This window comes from Mustela lutreola, chromosome 1 (genome assembly GCF_030435805.1).
Source record: "Mustela lutreola isolate mMusLut2 chromosome 1, mMusLut2.pri, whole genome shotgun sequence".
Classification (NCBI taxonomy): domain Eukaryota; kingdom Metazoa; phylum Chordata; class Mammalia; order Carnivora; family Mustelidae; genus Mustela; species Mustela lutreola.
This window is the reverse complement of record NC_081290.1, coordinates 136,122,191-136,138,000: the sequence shown is the minus strand read 5'-3', so window position 1 is coordinate 136,138,000 and position 15,810 is coordinate 136,122,191.

Genomic DNA, 15,810 nt, shown 5'->3' with positions numbered 1-15,810 from the left:
TCCGAAATCGTCCCACAGTCAGAACTCCAACACTCTGCTTCCTAGCTGGGTAGTGGTAACTTTGAACCCACTTTTTTAAGCTCATCTGCCCTCATTTTCTTCATCCATGAAATAGGGATAATCTTAAGGGTAATGACATTTCATGGAGTTGTTACAAGAATTAAGTTAGTTATAGTATGTGTGGTGTGCTTTACAGTTTCTGTAGGTAGCCCATTTCTGGTATGTGTTTGCTATTATCATCATCTTAAGTGATTTCTTAAAAGTCAAACTATTTCCAGCCCCTGTAAATATATTATTTGAAGAGAGCATTCTTGTCCTTCACTTTGAACTAAATGGTATAATTCTAAGGTAGCATAACTCATTCAAGGTTGGAGAGAGGCAAGGGACAGACTGGTTAAGAGCATAGGTTTCACTAGCAGAAAAAGTCTTTGTCATCTAGTAGCTGTTTTGCCTCTGGCGCATTACTTCCCTAGCTTTACTCTCCTGGTTTTTGAAACAAGAATAAAATACCTCATAGGGTTGAAATCAGAATTAAGTAAGATTATGCATGCATAATCTTGTGTACTTTTTGGTAGGTGTAAGCATATTTTAAAAGACGGTTATTATTATTAATTGGCATTCTTCTAGTGATCTATGGGAAAAATTTGTATGCTGTGAGCTTTTCCACTGTCAGGCAAGAAATTCACACACACACACACACACACACACACACAAATCAGTGTACAAATTAAATAAAGCTAAAGCAGTTTTATTTGAAAAATCCCACTAATTCAAAACATATCAAAATTGAAGTAAAGATTTAGGTGACATTGCAGGTATTGCTTATAAATTCCCCAATAATATACACCTGTGACCAGCATCTAGAATGCCCTTCACTTGGCCATTATCTGTCCCCTCAGTTTCATATTTTCATATTATGAACATGAGGTAAGTCTCCCCATTTTTCCTACCTACCAATTCCCCTATCAAATAAAATGTGTACTTCGTTGCATTCTTCTTTCCCACAAAGATTAAAAAATAGGCACTGAAGGGCACCTGGGTGGCTCAGAGGGTTAAGCCTTTGCATTTGGCTCAGATCTCGATCTCAGGGTCCTGGGATTGAGGCCCGCATGGGGCTCTCTGCTCAGCAGGGAGCTTGCTTCCCCCCTCCCTTTCTCTCTACCTGCCTCTCTGCCTACTTGTGATCACTGTCTCTGTCAAATAAATAAATAAAAATTTTAAAAAAATAGGCACTAAAGGCTTCAATAGGACAGACTATATATGTCCAATGCAATGAGAATAACTTAATTTTAAAAACAAAATAATTAAGCAATACCAGCTTCTTGTGAGAAAGAAATGCCCAAACTTCATAAGGACCTTTATCCAAGTCAATCACTTGCCAACGTTCTTCTGATCTTATGCTATTATAAAGATAAGGGATAAGAGAATGAGTGCATCATCCATGAACACACTACTGTCACCTCATAACCTCTGATCCCCAACTGGCTCCCTCAGCTGTCTGCCATTTGGGGGTAATCCTGCTAATCCTGCTGACCAGTGATGGACAGTGAGAACAGTATACTTTCTTCAAGCCTCATTTTGCATTGTATCCCTCTTGATTCCCCAGATTACATTCTAGACAGAAGCGTCTCTACTCTGCCTTGCATTCGAGTCATGAGAAATCGAGGCCATGTCTTTTCCATGCACATTTCCGTGACAGAGGCCCTATATTCTCTATATTTGACCAATGTATGAGTGCAAGATAATTTTTTAAAAAGACAAAACTAGAACTCAGTTTCTTTCAAGAATCTAAGTAATATTCTAATATTCCATCACTGGAAGTATTTAATACTAGAATAAGAGTGAAGATTAATTAGAAAAATCTGTATATTTAATATAAATACAGCATTTGGAATCAGAAAATGTCTCTGGATCTTTGCTCTTCCTCAATTAATAGATGTCTTCAGATACTTATTCTGTCTCAGCTCAATTTTTCTTACCTTTAAAATAAAATGCTTACGTCATCCGGTTATCTTGCAATGCAAACAGATCAGGTACATAAATCACTTAGCATGGAACCTGGCCTTTGACAGAAGCTCAGGGGCGAGGAAGTCCTCACATCTTCTCTTACCCACAACTAACAACTATCCATGAGAGCATCAATAATCAGATCAGAGACTCAGAAAGCATTTACAGAGTGGCTGGGGAAAACAAGATTTTCCATCACAGGTAAAAAGAGAATCTGAAGGGAGACCAAAAGAGGAGAATGCCTTTCCTCATAACAGGACTTGTTTAGCTCAGGATTTCATCTCTCTTTTCCATTCCCTACCTGTAAACAACTGAATGTCCAAACAGCAGTAATACCCCATAACTCTTAATTTACCTTCTTAAAATAAATTTCTAGCAGCCCAGATTTATCAAAGCAAATCCCTTCCTATAATTACCAAATAAAAACACAGTATGCCAAACAGAGTCAACCTGGAAAAGCAGACATTGTCTACCAGGCTCTAGAAAAAGCTGTTGGGTAATTGGTTGGTATATATTTACAATGTGAATGACTTCAGTTTTTATGATGCATTGTAAAATCACCAGGTTATTTTATAACTTATTTAACTCTGTTCATCATAGGCAGCTGCACTTGCACACTAGTTTTTCTGTATTTCTAAACTCTCCATTATGTTCTGGATCTGGTTTCACGGCCAGGACAGATTTATTCCGTAAGCTGCCCTGAGCTTTCAGGTGGCAATAATTAATGACCTGGGCCTCCATCTTCAGACATTATAACTCACTTTGGGTCACTTTTCCAACCACTACAGCAGTAGTTTTGCCCTGTAAAACCAACTTCCAATCAATACAAAGCATCTGAGATGTGTTTATTTATATATGTACTGCTTTCCATCTTCACAGCACTTTCACAACACAAACTAATGGTCCCTAAAATAAGTGAACATGGTTTGTTCAAGGCTAGCAATACCAACCTCAAAAATCTTGAGACGCGGCCCTGGGGACAGCGTCCCCTTGGGATTCAGAGGAGACAGTCTCCTTCATGTTATTTCTCTTCCTCACTTCCTGGGGAAAGTTTTCATTCAGATTTACTCTGCGTCTGACACCCAAAAGAAAAAAAAAAAAAATCCTGTCAACAGAAGGCAGGGATATCAACTGTCTGAACAGTGGATTCCGATTGTCTCACAGGTCAGTAGAGCCCTAGAATATCCACATGGCTTTTGCCAGGGTACACAGGAGAGCAGGGTTATCAAAAGCTAATTACTCAGACAAGGTTTTGAAAGCACCCCTCATCCTCAATTATCTAGCTATTTCAGAGGAAAATGGGTGTGGTGCTTTAATTTTTTGCTAGAGGGAAAGTGCTGACATTTCCGGATAATTTCCTCCGTTTTCTACTTTAGTTAGCATGTATTTGATAGGAGGTTATACCCAGTGCTTTCCAAATTATTACCACTCCTCTAAAAACACCACCATCTGTGAGAGGAGGTCACAGTTCATCTGTAAGGCTCTGCTTGGTATCACACTCCTCACTATTAAGTGTTCTGGTTGTAAGAGAGATGGACTGGGCTGCTATCCCTTTTTTTTTTTTTTTTTAATTGTTCTTCAGAAAGACTGAAAAAAGTCTGCTCCTTTATATGGGTCCTAACACTGACACAGAAAGTAATTAAATCATATTGCTAGACCAATTTTCTAAAGACAGCCCCCTTTCAAAATAAAACGCTATAGTAATTTCAAAAGAGAATAACAAAAGATATAAACATTTCTAGATAACCTATAAAAATGAGTTGGTTCTCCTTTGTTTTCTTGCTCTATAATGACAGTTGCTGTGAGAAATGGAAATTGTCATGTGTTTGGCTTTAAAAATAAGTGCAAAGTTTATGACTTACGCTTTTGAAATCATCAGACCACATGCAAAGAACCTAAAGCGGTTTGCTTTTAATTACTGGTAAAACAGGAAAGCAATTAGTAGAGCAATTAATTCAATATGTAGTAGGACTTTTTATTAACCATTTTTATTATAATAGCCCACCATATAAATGCCACAGTTCACACGCCATGCTCCCAAAGAATAAATAAAATTATCGTGAAACAAGAAGCTCTTCATAAAAACAGAGTAAGTGCCAGCTAGTAATCTTACTATACAAAAAACATTCAGAGTAGGACCAGTTACTAACTTGTGTTCTTCTCATCCTCAAAACTTACTTGCTCCAAACTAAATTAATATTTACCACTTTGATCTCAGTATCTGAGTTATTTTTAATAATTTTCTCAAATAATAAACATCAAAGTGAATAATGTGATGATAATTTTTAATTTAGCTCAAGAGAACTTATTTTATTGCAGAATTGGTTGTGTCTTCTCTCACACATCAAATACTATAGGCTGAAGTGATGACAACTTTTTTGATCTGTAAGATTTCCTGTGGCTTTTGAATTTCCCTCAAAGATGAAAACTGTTTTTTTCCCCAGTTGTCATATTTTTCCATAAGACTAATCCTTTAACTATGTCACTCATTTCAGGATAAGTTTTCAGACTGCTTGCTCCATTTAAAAGTTCTCCTGAGGATTTATAATTGGTACTTTTGTACCACAATTGTGAGAGATTTTTGGATATATTTTAAACATTATTTTGATTTGTTAAAGTTCGAGTATGAAATCTATATCAGAATTTGAGTATTGAAAGTGCTGTTATAATAAAACCTAAAAATCGAAATTATCATAGGAATATATTTGAATGTAAAACCTATTAACATGTGCTAAGAAAGAGACAGGACAGTAATACCTCTTTTTCTAGCAATGTGATTAACTAAAACTTTTAAAGAAATAATGATTTTTGTAGGAGTTGAATATATAATATTCATTGTGATACTAATTAAATATGTCTACCACTTCACAAATGATAGAAGAAAGACTAATACCCTGATCATCAGCTAACCTGAACTATATTGAAGCATTTACTCTGGGGAATGTTATATCAATCCTTCAGATCCAATTCTTCTAGGTCTTTAAAGGCCACATGGCATTGAAGCTCTTAGTTTCAAAGACAGAAACAGTGCAGGAGGTGGGCGCTAATTAGCCTTAATGTGTTTTCAAGTCTGGTGTTCTAATTGGCTCACTCTCTGAGGCATTGCCTGGACTGTACAAAGAGGATTGTACAAAGTCTCCTCTTTGTGGAGACTACCTTTGGCAACTGTGTTCTTGTTTGCTGGTCAGTTTTTTGACATCCTGCGACCTCTAGTGAGAACCAGAAGTTGTCAGCCAACATAAATTTCCTCGCCTGGTCTGAGTCCCTATAGGAACCGCAGAGAGACAGAAAAGAACTCCAGCAAGTCTCGTAGAATATTCTTTTCTTTTTTCCGATCATAACATTGATTCAGGTTTGAGAGAATGAAAATACTTAAAAATATATGCCTTAAGAAATTTTTCCTCAGGTTTTCTAGAAATTACATTAGGGTCATTAAAGTACCTTCAAATACTACACTGAAAAAATTAAAAGGCATGCAAACGAAAGGGAAAATGGTGAAAAGTCCAATAACAACATAAGCCTAGTATAAAAGGAAAAAAGAAAATAATGTGCCTTTTCTATATGTTATGAATAATTTAAAGTGGACAGCAATTTGATATTTGTTTTCCAGTAAGTTTTTGCAAATTGTCTGTATATGGAGTATATAATTAGACTGTATTTTAATTAATCCTATAAAGCATAGTAATATTCCCTGAAATTAAGATATCAAATAAGTAAGTGCATTTCAGTGTAAAACATAAATGCATAAACAAGTATATGAGGTATGAATGAGAATATATCATGGCCTTAATTGTCAAAGCACAGTGTACCACCTGGCATCCTGCTCATTCTAAAAAGTTTAGTTGTGGTAACTAGTAACTTTTATAATGATGTATAGTTGTTTCAGGTCAAATGTATTTATTATTCACAGTATATAGTGTAGGCACAGAAGGACGAATGGCACATGATTGCCCTCTGAATGTACAATCTAATAGGATGAAGGATACGTATAACTTCATAGAATATGATAGGTACCTTATATGATGAACAGATGAAAAATTGCAAACATTCTCTGAAAAGTGATCACTTTTTCTTTGGGAAATAAGGAAGACTTTTTACAGGGTTGCTGGACTTTAATATAAAACATGAAAGAGAATGAAAGAGGAACAAGCAAATGCCTTTCAGCTTCCTTTGATGCCGTATAAATTCTGTTCTTCTTCCTCAGCCTTACTTTAGCCTTAATCTGTTATATAAATATGGATAATACTGTTTCTTTGATCTTACCTTGGCTAATACTCTTATACTTCTCCTGAAATTTCACATATATTCTATAACTTTCTGTATTATAATTTTTCCATAGTTTTCTGTATTATTATCTTTCCATTATTGATAACAGTAAACATATTAATGCAGTTAAAATGGGTTTTACACTTAAACATTTATATATGGTTTTTCAGTTTTCCAGGAATATAGTTGCTATGGCAATTATAAACTTTATCCACACTTAAAAAATTAGAACACTCCATACCTCTTTACTGCTATATGTAAGGATGTTTCAAGAAACACAAGTTCAATCTAAAATTCTTCCTGAAAAAAGGTAAGGTTCTTAGTCAAATAAATATTTTCTTGGAAATATATTTCATGAATAATCTATTTTATATTTTATTTATTTTATAAAATACTTATATCCCCAGACTAAATAAATGTATTTAATTTAACTGAATCCCAAACTTTTAAACAACAGTTTTATCAAGACATAATTGAGAGGAAATTAAGTATACATATCTTAAATGTATAGTTTGATATATTTTGACATACTCACACACCCATGAAACCATCACTACCATCAAGATAGTAAATATACGGATCACCACCGAAAGTTCCCTCATGTTCTTCGCAATCCTTTCTTTTCCCACTTTTTGTGCTCTTCCACCAGGCTTGCCTGCATTTTCTAGAACTCTCTAGAAATGGAACAATATAGTATAAACTCTTTTTAGATTGGCTTTTTTCACTTCGCTTAATTAGGGAGTCCTCTTTGTTGTTGATAATCTCAAACTTTTTTTGGCAATCTCTTAAAACTTCTGTTGCAGGGTCATTTTCTTGAGAAATATGCCTATAAGTGCTTATTCACAGCAATATTTTATGCTCACATACATGTATAATATGTATAATATTGAACTGTGATTATAGAACTCTAAATTAGATATGTATATGTACATAGTTATTATGGCAAATGTAATTTTTCTGAGATTTGAGTGTAAGAGTGATTCTCATTATGTCTTAAATATTCCATTAGATCATCTCTACACATATAATGACAAAATATATTCTTAGTCGATTAATAGGGCATACAGTTAATGTATTAAATTTGGCCATATTATAACTTCTTTGTTCTCATCACTTTCTCTTTTTCTCTTTCTTTTAGATAGGGGATTTAATCTAAATAACCCTAAAACTATTTTTATAGATCTAGCTTCCTAAAATTCTTATAAATTGTTTTTTTAAACTGAAGTATAACTGGTACACAATGTTTAGTTTCAGGTGTACAATGATGATTATCATTAAATTTGTTTTTAAACTAAAGAATACTTTAAGAAAAAAATAGGGGGGCACCTGGGTGGCTCAGTGGGTTAAAGCCTCTGCCTTTGGCTCAGGTCATGATCCCAGGGTCCTGGGATGGAGCCCCGCATCAGACTCTCTGCTCAGCAGGGAGCCTGCTTCCTCCTCTCTCTCTCTGCCTGCCTCTCTGCCTACTTGTGATCTCTGTCTGTCAAATAAATAAATAAAATCTTTAAAAAAAAATCAGTAAACATCAGTTTATAATTCATAAATTCCATGGTGGGTATCTGTCTCTCTTCTTGAGTAACTGTATCATCTCTTTTGTTGGTTAGCTGAATTGAAAGGTGCGCTCAACTTGACAATGCCAATAAATTGGAGAAAGATTTTGCTCCTTTTAAATTGTTGAGAGAGTGACTTTTCCATCAGTGGAAATTCCTTTGTAGAAAGATGATATTCTATCTTCTGAGATGCTTAATTCTTTTATGGATATTGAAGTTTTTACTTTATCTTGAATCAAATTTGATAATTTCATTTTTTTTAGAAAGTTGTAGTCTCCACTTCATTTGTTCAGTCAAGATTTTCAACACGACAGTGTCAAACATTGATGTAGACATAGTGTTTTATAATTTTTAGTTTTGTTTTGAATAACTCATGCTCTCGTCATTTCCAATTGTGTACATTTCCAATTTTGCTTTAATTTATTTTATTAGGCTAGTCAAAAATATTTTCTTTCTTTAGTTAATTTATCTTTTTCCTTATTAATTACTTCTTCATTTCGTGTTCATTTTACTGAAGTTCTTTAAAAAAAGGAAACATTTTTATCCCTTTAAACAAGAAAAGATTTATGACAATATCATGTAACACCTGAAATTCACTTGTAGGAGCAAAAACCATTCTATCTATTTAAAACAGAAAGAAATTCGGTGGAAATATATGCTCTGAGAGATGTTAGAAGACCTGAAGAAGCAGTCTTGATTCGGAATGACCCCAGAAAAAGAATGTAAAACCAGCCTGCCAAGAGAGATATCACATTTGCTACAATCAGAAAGGGAGGAATTGAAAGCCTTTGCTGGAAATGTTGACTTCAAGAAGATAGATCCTTAACTTTGATCCAGAAATTAAAGTCATGGTCACTACCACACCTATTTCTGATGCGACACTGAAACGTTGCTGTAGAAAACCCAACTTGCCTACTGCAGTGCCTACTAAGAGAAGCTGCCTCCACAGTAGGAAAAATCTTCCATTCATCTTTTGGAGTACTGCTACCCAGTGTGGTAGCCACTAGACACATGTGGGTACTGAGACTTTGAAGTAGTTAGTCCAAATGCCAATGTATTCTAAGTTTAAAATACACACAGATTCCAAAGACTAAATGGGATAAATGGAATATAAAATATCCCAATATTTAAATAGTGATTACATGTTGTAATGATATATTGAATATGTTGGATAAAATAAAATGCATTTTTAAAAATTAATTTCATCGTTTTCTTTTTACCTTTTGTAATGGAGTTACTAGAAGATTTAAAATTTCATATGTGGCTTACATTACATTTCTTTTGAATAGGGCTGTTATAGAACTAGTGAGAGTGCATATTTTAGAAGAGCCAATTTCACATCCATAAATTTAGTTGCAAGGAAATCAAGTAAAAGTAGGTTTTAGCTTTCTAGTTCCTGTCACTCAGAAAGACCTCCTAATAGAAAGCTGAAATGAATACTGAACAAACCAAGTCACTGTATTTTCTCCATAAGGTATTTTTTAGTAAAAAGCTCGGGCAACATCTCACAAGGTTAGTTTTCTCTTTGTAATGATTTTTGATAGAATGTGTTTTACCCTAATTTTATTATATTCACTCAATGTTATTTAGAAGATTTACTTTTTTAAACTCCAAGGTACATGAGTTGTTTTCTTTTTATCAACTTTACACTAATTTTCATTTCTTTTTTTTCTTGCATTGTTACCAAAGAAGGTGGTGATACACATTTTTTGCTGTTTGAAATGTATTATGATTTTTTTGTGTGTGACCAAAGTATAACCAGCTTTGCTAAAGCCCCAGAGTCATGGGAAAGAAATAGGTTTTTTTTCTGTTGCAACATAAGAAATTTAGTTTGTATGTGTTAATGTCTTTATTTATATTAGTCAGACTATCACTACCAAACTATCACTAGTTATGTTTTAAATACCTTTGTAGTTATGTTTTTTACCTTTTGTTATGTTTTTGTTGTTGTTACATTTTGTTTTGTTTTTGGTCAGACAGATCTGCTAAAATAGGGATGTTTAAAAGTTTTTTTTTTTTTTAAAGATTTATTTATTTATTTGACAGAGAGAGATCACAAGTAAGCAGAGAGGCAGGCAGAGAGAGAGAGAGGAGGAAGTAGGCTCCCCGCCGAGCAGAGAGCCCGATGTGGGACTCGATCCCAGGACCCTGAGATCATGACCTGAGCCGAAGGCAGCGGCTTAACCCACTGAGCCACCCAGGCGCCCCGGGATGTTTAAAAGTTTGCAACTTGCTACACATAACTTAAAATTAGGAGATGAAGTAAACCATTTAACAAATAAGCAAAATATAGGCTGATAAGTCTAACCTAAAAATAAACATAGGGTTTGTCTGCCTGGCTCAGTTACTAGAGCATAGGACTCTTGATCTCAGGGTTGAGAGTCTGAGCCCATGCTAGATAAAGAGATTTCTTTAAAAAAAAAAAAAAAGGTAAAATGAGAACCATGAAAATTTCTGTGTGATGAAACATTCTGTCTGTGGGGCTTGGAAGAAGACACCATATAGAATGAGACATTTTATGTGATTCTTAAAATATGAATAAGATTCGGGGTTATAGAAGAGGGAAAGAGGTTATAGCTCATGAGAACAAATAAGCCAAGTTGGTCTTAAGACAACACAAATGTTTGCTAAAGCTAATGATACAGATTGTCTGGAATGTGAGTTACATTTTGGGAAGAAAAGTTATATATTGAGGAACCATTCATGATTTTGAGAAAGAAATAAATATAGGGTTAAAGGTTTTGGAAGGTTAATCTGGTAACTATTTCCAGGAATTATTCAAAAGTGGAATGTGTGGAGGAATATATTGCCTCAGTTCTTGCTACAGTCATGACAGTGGAAAGGTCAGTTCATTGAATGGAGTATTAAGTACTCCATTAAGGAAATAAATTACTATGAAGGAGTAATTCATAGAATTTAATAAGCAAGATTAACTTTTGTTTTCCAGCAGAAAGGGACAACCAAGGAAAAAGGACAGTAAACACACACAGAGTTCGAACCAGAATGACCAGAGATGCTAAAAACAAATAAAAAATTCATGGGACACCCGGGTGGCTCAGTTGGTTAAGCGTCTGACTCTTGATTTTGGCTCAGGTCATGATCTCAGGGTTGTGGGATGGAGCCACTGTGCACTGGGTATGGAGCCCGCTTAAGATCTTCTCTTAATCTTCATCTCTCTCTCTCTCTCATTATGCACCCCTCCACCTAAAAAACCAAAAAGAAATTAAAGCTACTGAGCTTCATTATTAAAGTTATTCTTAGGTATTTTTTATTGCAAATAAACAGGATGTTGTCGGTCAGAATAGCTTGCAGGCTATTGAGCTTAGCTGGTATCAATGGACTCTGTTCATCTTTATAGGAACCTGATTTCTTCCCATGACAACTAAGCACTCGTATATTTGTTTAATAGAGCATTTGGCTTTTGCTTTCCTTTAGCTAATGCTCATTAAAGAGGTTAGTGAGTTTTACTTACATAAAAAAAATATTATTTAGGCTAAGTTCACATCATGATTTAATTTGGGGGAACAGTCCTTCTAAAACATAAAGTTGAACATCCAATAGAGAAAATACTGGTCTCCAGTAATATATTCGGGGACTCTCTATCTTAGCTCTCTCAGAAACAAGAAGATAGCTCTCCTTCCTTCCTAGGAATATTACACAAATATAGGAGGTAAAAGAGTAAACATGTTTGTTTGTTATTGTCAGCATGTTTCACACATGTCATCAGTTAACATTAACAGATGAATCCACCTAATGATCTGGTAAGATCGGTTCCACCCTTGACTATTTAAATAGTCAAATCATTTTGATTTTCCTCTCACATAGTACTGTTGCAACAGCAAAGTTTATTGAAAGAACAATAAAAGAGCTTTTTATTATAAATTAAATATCCTTTCTAAATGCAACACATCAAATTTAAGTTGTCTTCTTTTTTTTTGCAGATCAAGAGAAGTGGAATTTAAAGTTCTAATACCAACCAATAAAGTATGTACCAATTAAACTTGGATATTTGCATACATTCTCTATAGGTGTCAGCATTGCTTTATAATAGTTCTGTGTACAGAACTATATTCATCACGTCATAAGATGTGACTTTTATGTTTAACTCAGACTTAAAAATTGGAAGAGCCCATAAGACCTTAAGACATCTCTTGGACTATTATTTTTTAACATAATAAGTTGTGCCTGAATGATTAAATTCCAGTTGGTAAGAAAAATGTATATTTATGTTTCTGCTTTCTGCATGAATAAGTACTTCCAAGGTTTTACATGGCATTCTCTGGGTTTAAAAATAAGATGCTTTGAGATATATGCTATAACCTTCTTAGAACTTCACTCTATTTGGCATCTGTAGAAATGATATTCCATTATTTGTGGTTGAGAGAACAGTTGACAACATTCTATGGTTTGATTCAAAATACAGACACCCCTGCATCGCTGGGTACCTTCCACTGTTCTTAAGGTTCCTGGAAAGAAAGGTCTAGCTTATGATATGCATAGCAAAACCCATGTAACCAATGTTACAATTGGTGTTGTAAAAATAGTCACAACTTAAAAAAAAAAAAAAAGAAAGAAAAGAATTACATAGCAGAAAATAGTTTGAACTATGTTCCTTTTTTTTTCTGGATTGAATTACTAGAGCGCACTTACTTAAAATGGAGAGATGTATATAAAATTTACGTTCATACCAAGAGGGTATCTATTCTTGGGGAAATCTCTCATTTCCTGAAGTTACAGTAGAGATTTTATTAATATTTACTACGTTCAAGGCTCCAAAGATTCCGTGATTACTAAGATCCTGAAGTTGTGGAATCTGATTTAATAATGCTTTACACATCTGACCTTGCACCCACAAAGATTCCTGCTAGGTCAGCCTCTGCCCATAGGTACTTACTTAGTGCTGACATAGTTCTCATTCTCGACAGCACTGTGGATACGAGGAGCATGTTAAAAATATTACGGACATGATAACACTTACAAGAGACCCAAATCGCTTGAATTATGTTCAAGTTTGTCATCACAAAATCAAGATTACATATATTTATAGTTATAAATCACTATATACTATAAATTGTAAATGACTACTATAATTGTAAATGTTACAGAGAAAAATCAGAGTCTTAGAAAACATATAGCCAGGTGTAATTATTCAGTGTGGAAATCACTAGGAGCCAGACAAAAAGATACAAAAATTTTTGTTTGCTCAATTGCTTTTTTTTTTCTTTATTTTTTCTTTTAGAGAAAACAGTGCTAGGAGGGATGGGGTGGGGAGGAGAAAATCTTAAGCAGGCTCCTTGCCCAGCCTGGAGGGGAGGGGCTCCGTCTCAGACCCTACCATCACAGACTGAGCCCAAAGGAAGAATTGGGTGCTTAACCTGGTGCTTAATCAACTGAGCCCCCCAGGTGCCCCTACTCAGTTGCTTTAAATGGTACTCTAATAACTAGCGAAGTTACTGGCTTCCTTTTCTTTACATGCGATAGTGTGATAATGTTAGTAAATACTATTCATTTTTTTCTTCAATAAATGATGCCAAAATAATTTTATAATGTGTTTTACAACTCCTTTTTAGGTAGACTTTCTCTGGAACATCTGAAATAAGGTAGTTCAGGTGTGAAAAAAATCAAGAGCAGTTTCTCTTTAAATACCACACAACATATGGAATCTTGCTTGTAGCTGGCAGTGATCTTGAGGGAAAAAAATCAGAAATTTCCTCCGTATCTCTCCAGAAATTGAATCCTTATGAACCAACTTTGATTATTTTCTCATGTAAAAGTGAAATAAAAATGCAGCTGAAACACAGTACTTAGAGAATGCCACTATGTGCAACTGATGGCCAACGTGAAGACATTTAGAGGGAAACTGTTAGAAAGACACACTCCTTACAGGTCAAGTTTTGTGGGGTGTTGGGGGTTTTGTTTGTTTGTTTGTTTTGTTTTTGTTTTGTTTTGTTTTTTCTTTCCTTAGGTGTGGCCAGAGAGATGAGTCTCTTTTAATTGCTGAGGAATTAACTTTGGAAATAACCTTCCCCCTCCCTGCCCCTCCTCCCGCCCACGCTCCTCCCCCAAGGTGTGTCCCATCCAGTTTGGGCAGGAAGCCACATTTCCCTGGAACTGTCCAAGCCTGGATAGTGTGGAGAGCCACTCCCTGGGGGCTGGAGGACTGCATCACTGACAGCCAGGAAAGCCGCAGGGAACCGCAGAAGATGCTGATGTGCTTGGCCAACCCCTGCATCCCTAGTCCTGAAGAAGGGCGGACCGTCCAAACCAAAACCAAATCCAACCCAAAATCTTTCCTATGTTATTCATTTAATTACAGTTAATTTTTCTTTTTTTTTTTTTTAAAGATTTTATTTATTTATTTGATAGAGAGAGAGAGTGAGAGCAGGAACACAAGCAAGGGGAGTGGGAGAAGGAGAAGCAGGCTTCCCACCAACCAGGGAGCCCAATGTGGGGCTCCATCCCAAGACCCGGGATGGTGACATTAGCCAAAGGCAGACATTTAATGACTGAACCACCCAGGCGCCCCAGATACAATTATTTTATCACACGTTTCAGTGAAAGCCATTCTCTGATACATAAATACTTAGGATGCCAAGAGGATAATATTCTAAAGATTAATGGCCAAATGACAGCAAAATGGTTTTGGTGGTATGAATCACTAGGACACAAGCATCCAGTGTCAGAGCTGGAAAAGACCCTTTGTTTTCATTTCTATACGTTAGGAAAACTGAAGTCCAGAAAGGCTTGACCACGAACTGGCAGTTGCTCAGAACTAGTTCCACCACGGTAGAACACCTCTATGTGATTTCAGTGTTCCTCATACATCCATGATACCTACAGATGGATTTTGGATTTGGAATACCCAAATAGCACCAGATTGTGCCACTACCTACAACTAGTTCAGCTTTTTAAGTCCATTAATTTAATTAAAACTCAAAGTAAGTGTGTGTGTTAACTAGTTGTCCCAGATCAAATAAGCTACCTTTGGGGAAATTTTACATTTTTAGTGAAACATAACATTTTTATGTAAAAGCAGCTTTAAAAATTCAGTTGGGTAACTGGGGAAATTACTAAATTTAGCCCAATCCTTTGTGTTTATGTATATTGTAAAACTATTTTCAACCCAGACTTATTTTTTTCTTAAAGAATTTTTCAGTATTTTTGGTTGTAACTACTTCAGTCTTTGGGAGAGATGTAATTATAAACATCCTTTCACAAAATAGAAACATAATGGAATTTTTGTGTGATGATCCATGTATTTTATAGAAATTTCCATAATGTTCTGTTGGTACTTAAAGCAAAAACCACATCCTAGAAATATTTCACTGATAGGCCTATTCTTAGACCAATGTTTCATATCATATTTGCAATTCATACATGAGACTTCATTTCTGATACTTACTAAACCATATTTTCATTGTCTATTAAACAAAACTCTTAAAGTGTTTGGTTAAATTTTGAGTAATACTCATTTTTCCTCCTGGCAACAAATCTCAGTTGAACTGGTTTATTTGGAGATTGCCTCAAATAATTAGAAGCTACTAGTGAGGTTCTGTGTGGTATATATGAATGCATATCCTGTGATAATAAAATCTTTTCTCTGCCACGGTTGTGTTCTTATGGGTGACCATGAGTCCTAGTTTCTCCCAGTTAGTCCCAGTTTATTCCTATTGCTCCAGTGTAGTCCTATCCCTGTCACTTTCGAAAGTATCTCAGTTTAGATGGTAACTGATATGTTTACTATAGCAATATTGCAATAAAAATATAGTATTTACAATCCTCCTATACAAAAAAGATACTATACACAAAAGATAAAATACGGATGAAATCCTGTTTAGAGTTTGCTATGTGAGTCGGATGTTGCTGCTGTAATTTAAAACTGAATCTCTTGTCACCTCTACCTAGCTGTTCTATTATTATTCATAGTTACAATGAGGTTATTTTGAGGGTCAACCCGTTATTTGTTCTACAAAGGTTTCAATTTAGC